The sequence below is a fragment of the Mauremys reevesii genome, linkage group 6 (assembly GCF_016161935.1).
Source record: "Mauremys reevesii isolate NIE-2019 linkage group 6, ASM1616193v1, whole genome shotgun sequence".
Classification (NCBI taxonomy): Eukaryota; Metazoa; Chordata; order Testudines; family Geoemydidae; genus Mauremys; species Mauremys reevesii.
The window spans coordinates 52,369,179-52,377,417 of record NC_052628.1 but is presented as its reverse complement, the minus strand read 5'-3'; positions in this window follow the sequence as shown (position 1 = coordinate 52,377,417).

Below are 8,239 nucleotides of genomic sequence, written 5' to 3'. Positions count from 1 at the left end.
GATAATCCCTCTATTAGGAACAGGGCTATGTATGGCAATGAGGCAACAACATTCCTGACAGCTCTGTGTAGCTGCAATTTGCTCTGACCTATCCAGGCCTTCTTTCTTTCTGTCCCAGCCGGAAGAAGTGTCTCAAGAAACCAAAGTCTGCATGAAAAGTGTGCAGGAAGTTTGGCATCTCTATATTTACTGGAGGACTTACACTGTACTATGCTATACGGAGGATCTTATGTCTTACTGTGTGTCCCAAACTTCATAGATTAGATGAATGATGAGAACTGTTGTATGCTACTAAAGACCTCAGTTGTGACTTCCCTTCCATGAAATATGACTCTGATATACCTGTTTTTAATCAAGAATATAGAAGCAGCCTATGGGTTCTTCCTTGTTGAGGAGAGTTTTTCATGTTTTTATTTATTTATAAAGCTTTGATGTCCTTATTGATCACAATAAGCGTCTTCTCTTTTGCAATTAAAAAAACTACAAGGCTAAAAATCGCTGCAGCCATACGTATTCCCACTATGCCAAAAATTGCAACAGTAATTTTTTGAACATCTGTGTTACATCCTGTTCTCGACTTTTAGAAAGCGAAAATGAGCTGTTAAATAGATTAAAGCTATTACACTGCATCAGTTAATTAGTGAAGTAAGTGAACAAATTTGCAGATTATAGGTAAGAGAACAGTCTTGTGACAACAATATTTTATTGTTTGGGGGTTTATTTTTAAGAGGCTTTTGCAAAAAGGCTGCCCTAATAAACTGTTTAATAGGTAAGCAAGATAATTACTCAGACAGCATCTTAAATCAGTCAAAAAACACATGAGTTAGGGGTAGCGGTCCGTGTCTGTGCATGTGTGTGAAGATAACTAAGTGGCCTTCCCCTCCCAGGGCATTCTTTTCTGCAATGCTGCACCTAAACTTTTTTTGTAACTGGTAATTATTCTCTATTCTATTACCAGTGGAGACCTTTAACTTCACACAACCTTCAAGTCTCTGGCTGCTATATGTTTCTTCACAGGAAGTTGGGTAGGATCTCTCTAGTTCATTAGGCTCTCATGCGGCTTCTCTCTGCTGGCATGTGAGGATCATCAGGTAGCAAAACTGTACAAATTAGATATAGATGTAGTTGAGCTGGGCAGGAAAGAGTTCTCCCATCCTGGGAAAATATTAGTGATTTTAAAAAACTTCCTCTCTTGAATTAAATGCAAAGTCAAAAATTTTGACAAACCAACACAAATATCAGCTCAGGTCAACCAAGATGCTTTGTTATCTAATTTCTAAACATTTTGTTTGGAATTTTGACCATTTTTTTGTTTAACTAATCTTATTATAATTAGCTTAAATTTTCAGTCATTTTAAACCAAACCCTTTTTTTTCCAACTTTTTTTTTTGAGTTGAGAAATTCCTTGAAAGTGACCCTTTCCCACTAACATTTTTGGTTTTGACAAATCAACATTTTTTAATTGGGAAAATTCTTATTTTAAAATGTCTGACCAACTCTAACGTAGACCGTAAACACATGATGGGGCTACAGGAGAGGGCACAACTGATTTCATTTGTAGTGATTTGTGGTAACTTTTCATTTTGTCTGTATGTGAATAATGTTTGTGCACCATTTTCTTTGCGTTTCAGGTATTTTTACATTTTAAATTCATATTGTCTTCTGTGTGAGGATGTATTTTAATATGGCCTCAGTTTGCTCTCCTTTCCCACCCACTCCCAAAATGAAAAACAATTCGGGGATTGCATTTTCTAGTGTTGGCACTGAGTATGAGAAATCAGTGTACCTGATTGGTGGCTTTCATGAGTGGCGGGTATCACAGGCTAGGCTGAGCCTCCCCAAACAGCCTGGCGTGGCCCCACCCATGCTCCATCCCCAGGCGTGGTCCTGCCTGCTTCCAATTCCTGCTCTTCCCACGTGGCTGGGGCTGGAACTGGGGTGGACTGGCATGCTGCCGGTACTCAGGGCAGGGGGGGCCAGTGCTCGTGCAGCCCGGCACTCCAGGGCTGGGATGCTGGGGTTTGGGGTGCTGGGGCTGTGACATTTCCAGAGCTCTGGGGCTGGGGCACTGTGGCCATGCTGCCTGCCTGGCACTCCGGCGCTGGGGGTGTCTGTGGCTGTGCTGACTGGTGCTCTGAGGCTGGGGGCACTTAGGTGGCCTGGGGCTGGTGGCCACGATGAAGGTGCTCTGGGCTCCAGCAGGGGAGGGGGATGAAAGGGATGGGGCCTTGGGTAGAAGGGAGGGGCTGGAGACTAGCCTCCCCCAGCGGGTGATTCATGCGCCATCCATGGTGGCTTTCTTTAAACATGGGCATCTTTTCTTCAGATGAAATGCCCAGAACGTTTAGACAATCCACACACAACAATCCAAGAAACTGCTTAGTTCGTTTGTGGTCTTGACAGGGTCTCTCTCTCTCATTCTAGCTAATGAGTTTTCCTATTGTAGATTCTGATTCAAAGCTCAATGATGTCAATGGGAGTCCTTCCACTGACTTCAGAGGGGTTTGGATCGGGCTTATCATTCCCAGTGCTGTCATATAAAGAGAGGATTTTTTTTTAGTAATTTGTATGATGATGGGAAATATGAAATAAGGCAAAGTATAACTTGTGAAACAATTTGTGTCTTATACAATCAATTCTGAGACATTTTATGAGCAAATGGACAGTATCTGTCATCCTGAAGAAATAAAAGCACCTCTAATATCTCTTCTCTTTGGAGGGGTAGTGAATAATGAGAGAAAACATAGACTTAGCAATCACAAGCATATTGGATCTGCTAACTACACATCCAGAACACTGTCATCTGAAGACTTTAAAAGGGTTTGATTTGTGTGTATTCTTACCAGTTCGATAGCTTTCCCCAACATTTATTACATGCTGATGTCTGAGGATATTGATCTGAATGTATTTTATCACTGAGAAGTTGATGTATTTAAACATCTAAAGATTATGTTCTTAGCACATTTTTATCTATGAGTCATTTTCTCCAGTACCTTGGATCTTTAATACCTTGCAATGTATCACTCTTTCAGCATTTAGTTTCAGTTTGAGACTAAAATGGGATTTTGATCTAATATTTGCTGTGCTGATCTTAAAAGGCTCAATCCAGCTCCCACTGAAATCAGCAGGACCTTTACCATTGACTTTAGTGGGCGAAGAATCAAGCTCAAAGTGTTCAGGATTCCTACTACCATGTTTTATTCTAGTTTTAAATAAAACTATTGCTAGAGTTTTGGTTGGGTTACTGGAGAGCTGTGAGACTGATATATACAATAATTGGAGTAAGTTCACAATACAATTTTATTTTGATTTGTGATCTACAGGACACTCTTTGTTCATCTAACATATAATAATTCATTTAGAACAATATTTTTGTATATCCAATATATATGTTGAGAGGAGAATGTATAGAACTTCCCATTAGCTGGTCACCACAGACATACAAGCATACTAACTGGCATGGAAAACTGTTAAACTAGGAGACTATTCTTATTTCTGGATCCTTGGGAGCACAGAAATGTGGAGATTCCTAAAAGACTCTATATAAACTTACCAATGTCATTTAAAGTCCAACTGGTAACTGAAGAAGCTAAAGTTGAGCTCATGTTGAGCTCATCTACTTTTTTCCTGTGGTCTTATGAAAATTTGAGAAGTGGAATGATCACATTTATTCCTTGGGAAATCCTTAGTCTTTCTCTCTCCCCTTTTAAAACTTCAAGTTTTAAGTGTAAGAGACAAAAAAAAAAAAACAAAAAAAAACAACCCACTGCATATGCAAGATACAAATGGCCATCATACAAAATAACATCAATGGATATTTCTTCTAATTAGTCCTAGCCTTTGAATATGTGGCCTAGTTCCCTGACATGATTACAGAAATCACTGGATTTGAAGACATACACTTTATAAAACAGTTTCCACTGTGAAGTGATTGAATTACATTTTCCCTCTTCTCATAACTGAAATAGAACCAAACTTATTTATTGAAGTGACACATGCAGTTTCTTGATTGAAATTTAGTGGAATAGATCAATAGATTTTAAGGCCAGAATGGACCGTTATGATTATTTAGTCTGACATCTTTATAGCACAGTCCATAGAATTTCAACCAATGCTTTCTGCATCAAGCCTTCAACTTCTCTTTGAGTTAGATTCACCTCAGATATCCAGAAAATTGCTTATCAAACAAGGTCAGTCAGAACCACCCTCCAGTAATGTTGTTTGCATCTACAGGCAATTTCTTGTTGGTTATATTCTGAGCTCACATGTGTAACTTCAAGAAACACATTTTTGGTATTGTAGATTTGCATATTGTTGATACAGATACATCTAAGCCAAAGCATTTAGATCTCGATTTTGAATCCAGGTTCAGCAGGGTTGAAATTCTGGGGGGTTTGTTCAGCTCATCATGGATTCTATGATTGTCATTTGCCTTTTATGTCACATGATATTTTCCTACACTTTCTTTAATTCCTATGGCCTGCTCTTTAGTTCCTAATGCACTTTGAATTTTGCTACCAAAATAAGAGTACAAAAATAATAATTATTATAACATACACAGTAGTTTCATTCAGAAGGATCCCAAACTGCTTTAGAAATCACAGTGAAGGGTATTAAAGAGATCACATTTAACAGACCACCCCAATGTATCCCAAAAGGTAGAGTACACAGCTGTTCCACTTTCAGAAAATTACCTCACTAGACAGCTGGGGTTCTTTTGTTGGTCCTTTGAGTGGTTGCTTAAGACAAATTTAACTGGAAATACAGAGTATTGCCACCTCCAAGGTGAAGGGCAGCAGCCTTCCAGTGAACAACACTGTGAACTATAGTAGCCAGAAGGGGATACTCTGGCTAAGAACAGCAGAGCAAACAGTGAAAAATGTGTTGCATTCTTTAAAGTTCATACATAGCAAATATGACCTTGTTTTTTAAAGTCTTGTTGAAACAGATCATGAATTACATGGTACTCAGCAATAAATCCATGTACATAGAAGCTTTTTACAAAATAATGAACAAAAGGACTAAGAGCAAAATAGAGATTTCCCCCCCCCCCCCATAGTTCTTCATGTATTTTTAGGCATGCAAAGGGTAGGATTAGGGATTGTTTTTGTTCCATAACAACTTTGAAGGATGTGACATAGTCTGCCAAGTTAAGAATCTAAATTCTATAGCAACCCCAAATAGGTCATCACAGCATGATGTAAATCTCTGTATAAATACCAAGTGAATTTAGAGGACACCCCAGAATAGCTGTGAAGAATCCTTTTAGCAGGCAATTAACCGTGAAGAAGAATGTTGAAGTAAAGATAAGATTGTGATGCTGCAGCAAGTGTTAGGAAATTTAACATTAAGACAAACTTTGTCTTAAGCTTATCGCTAGTTATTTCAGGAAACTCAGATCAGAGCATCATAAGTACTATACTATGGATAATGAAGCATCTATGAAAAAATTAAAAGGAGAGTGACAGCCCTAATTTTTAACTCCCTTGTTTTTTTCAATTGACGCTTGTCACTATGCTAACATCCTAGCCTATGCTCATCTGAAACATTGCCCAAAGGTCCATTGTGGCAGCTGAGAATAGCTGGAGCATAGTCCTGCTCTGGCCACAGCCACATACCTAGGTATTGGGAGAGGTGGCATAAAGCCATTATACAGGCTTCACATACAACGTTCAAGTAACTCCCCCATTCTGGTCCCCTGCACTCCTACCTCACATACACAAATACCAAGGGGATATCTTCGTGGCTGTTCCAGTTGGCTTTAGGGTCCTTTAATGATGGTGGAGCCAGAATAAAGGGGTCCCAGATGTACCCAGAATCAAGGCCTAGCTACCAAAATTATGGAACATTTAGCACTGAGAAAATGTCAATTTCCCTGCTGCAAGTGAGGCTATCAATAGCAGAATTATTAGGAAGTTTATGTTCCTGTAAGTAATAAAATAATGTTTTCTCACTAGACTGAGGTCTTAAAGGCAAATTTCAACTTAGTTATAAAAAATAAAAGAGGTAAATAGGAGAGAAGGGGGAAAAGGTGCAGAATCTGCTGCTCAGAACATTACAGAACCATATTATTTCTAAATGTGAAGTTAATAGTGCAAGTATATTGAACTTTAAAATGTCATACTTGTAGCTAATGTGTGGGATGCAAGGAGGAAAGTTTATTAGAATTAGGAATGTACTGACCTCAGGATATTCAGTTTTTCTAAAAAATATCTGTTGCTTCAACAGAACTAGAACCAAGATTCAGGGGCCTTTTATAATAATAATACCTTGCTCTTACATAGCACATTTCATCAGTAGATCTCAAAGGACTTTACAAAGGACGTATCTGTATCCCCATTTTACAGATGGGGAAAGTGATGCACTGTGAAAGAGTATATGGCAAAAAGCCTACTTTCCTTTTAAGGTGCCTACAACCTGGAGCTGAGGAGGTCCTGGCCCACCCTAGGGCTGAGCTGTTTAAACACAAGAACAGGAAGCTGAGGAATGAGAGGGCAAAGGGGAGTGGAAGTCAGGTTGGTTGCAGTGGGTTGTATTTCTCTCTTAGGGACCCAGCAGACAAACCTAACGTGACTCACAGACTTAGGTTTGTGGACTTTGTTTTGGAACTCTGCTTCCAGCCCCAGCTGTGGTCCAAGCCTCAGCCCCCTTACTCCTGTTCATGTTCCCTCCCCACCCGTGTGTCCCCCACCATTTTTTTTCTAAATACAATCTGAAAAACAAGACATTAAAATTTCTGTTTCAAAAGCCATTTTCTGTTCAAAAATATTTTGATAGAATTTTTTTGACCAGCTCTAATATTAAAAATGATGATACAAAGCCCATTATTTCAGCTTTTCCACTCATATGAGTAGTCAGAATCTTAGACAAAATTAGATGGCCAAAATTTTTGTGTGTTCCTGAAGTTAGGCTCCTAAGTCTTTATTTAAGCTTCTAAAAAGTGACCAGATTTTCAAAGTGTTAAACACACAACAGCTCCAACTGAAACAGAAGGAAGGTATCTGGTGATCAATGCTTTTAAAAATTTGGTCATTTGTTTAGGAGCCTAACTGAGGATTCTCACTGTAGACCTACATATCTAAGACTGTAATAAAGGTGTTAGTGACTGAAGTTTTTAGTCATTAATAAGAGTCAGGAAGGCAAAAGACCATAGGCTGTCACATGGCAGGGGTTGGGAGGGATTCCCTGACTCCAATGGCTATTTTGACATATTCCTTTTTTTAAAAAAGTCAAATGTTAAATATAAAAGTAACCATCACAAATGGATATAGATAATTAATATAAAACACACAAATGAAGATATTTGAGATGGAGGTCAAGTTAGATGACCTGAATCCCCTTGACCTGTGCAATGTTTCTTATTGGACATCTGTCAATAAACACTCACATTCAACCTCCATGGCTTCCACGTCACACAGCTGCTTCTTGATCTTGGTTCTTTTGCAGCAGCATATTTAGAAGGTAAAGTGGTTCCACCCCACTGTGTGTGTGTGTGTGTGTGTGTGTGTGTGTGTGTGTGTGTGTGTGTGTAAGTAATTAGTTAATAGATAATGTGATATTAGATGACACTCAAATATGGAAGAATGGCATAGGATTTTAATATCAAAATAAATAACACCAGTGCTAGTATATTCATAGTATTAAATATTTGCTTACTTAAATAATTAGTAATTTGAATTATTTTAAATGTAAATGAAGTAGCTGTTGAATTTCCAGTTTGTCATACCTGAAATCTGCAAAATCAAGGGACCTTGCTGTGGAGTACACGCTGTACTGTTATCCTTTTTGGATACAAGTGGTTAGCCAATCTTCAGGGCTCTGTGTGTTGTTTCCATTAGCAGGAGAAATTGATGATGGAGTCAGGTATCTTTGATGCAATCCTGCTTATTTATAAAAAATGTGCTAAGTCCTGTTTCCCTGAACACAGCAGGAACCAACAACAGGAAATGAATTCTTCGCTCATAGCTCTAAGCCTCCTTCCGTCAGCACTCGTCCAAAAAGCTCTTTCTCAACTTCTCAGGGCCATACTACTAGGGCTTCTGTGACTGAGAGTGGTGCTTCAGTATTGTTTCAGCTACCTGCTTATGTAAAGGAGCTTAATAGCTTCTTACAACTATCTTAAATGAAGTGCAGCAGTTACACCCCACTTTTCAAAGAGATTTAACCCAACCTATAACTGTACTTTTGTCAAAAGGATTTTGTTTTTCTTAATTGTTACTGATATTCTTTGGGCTCCCAT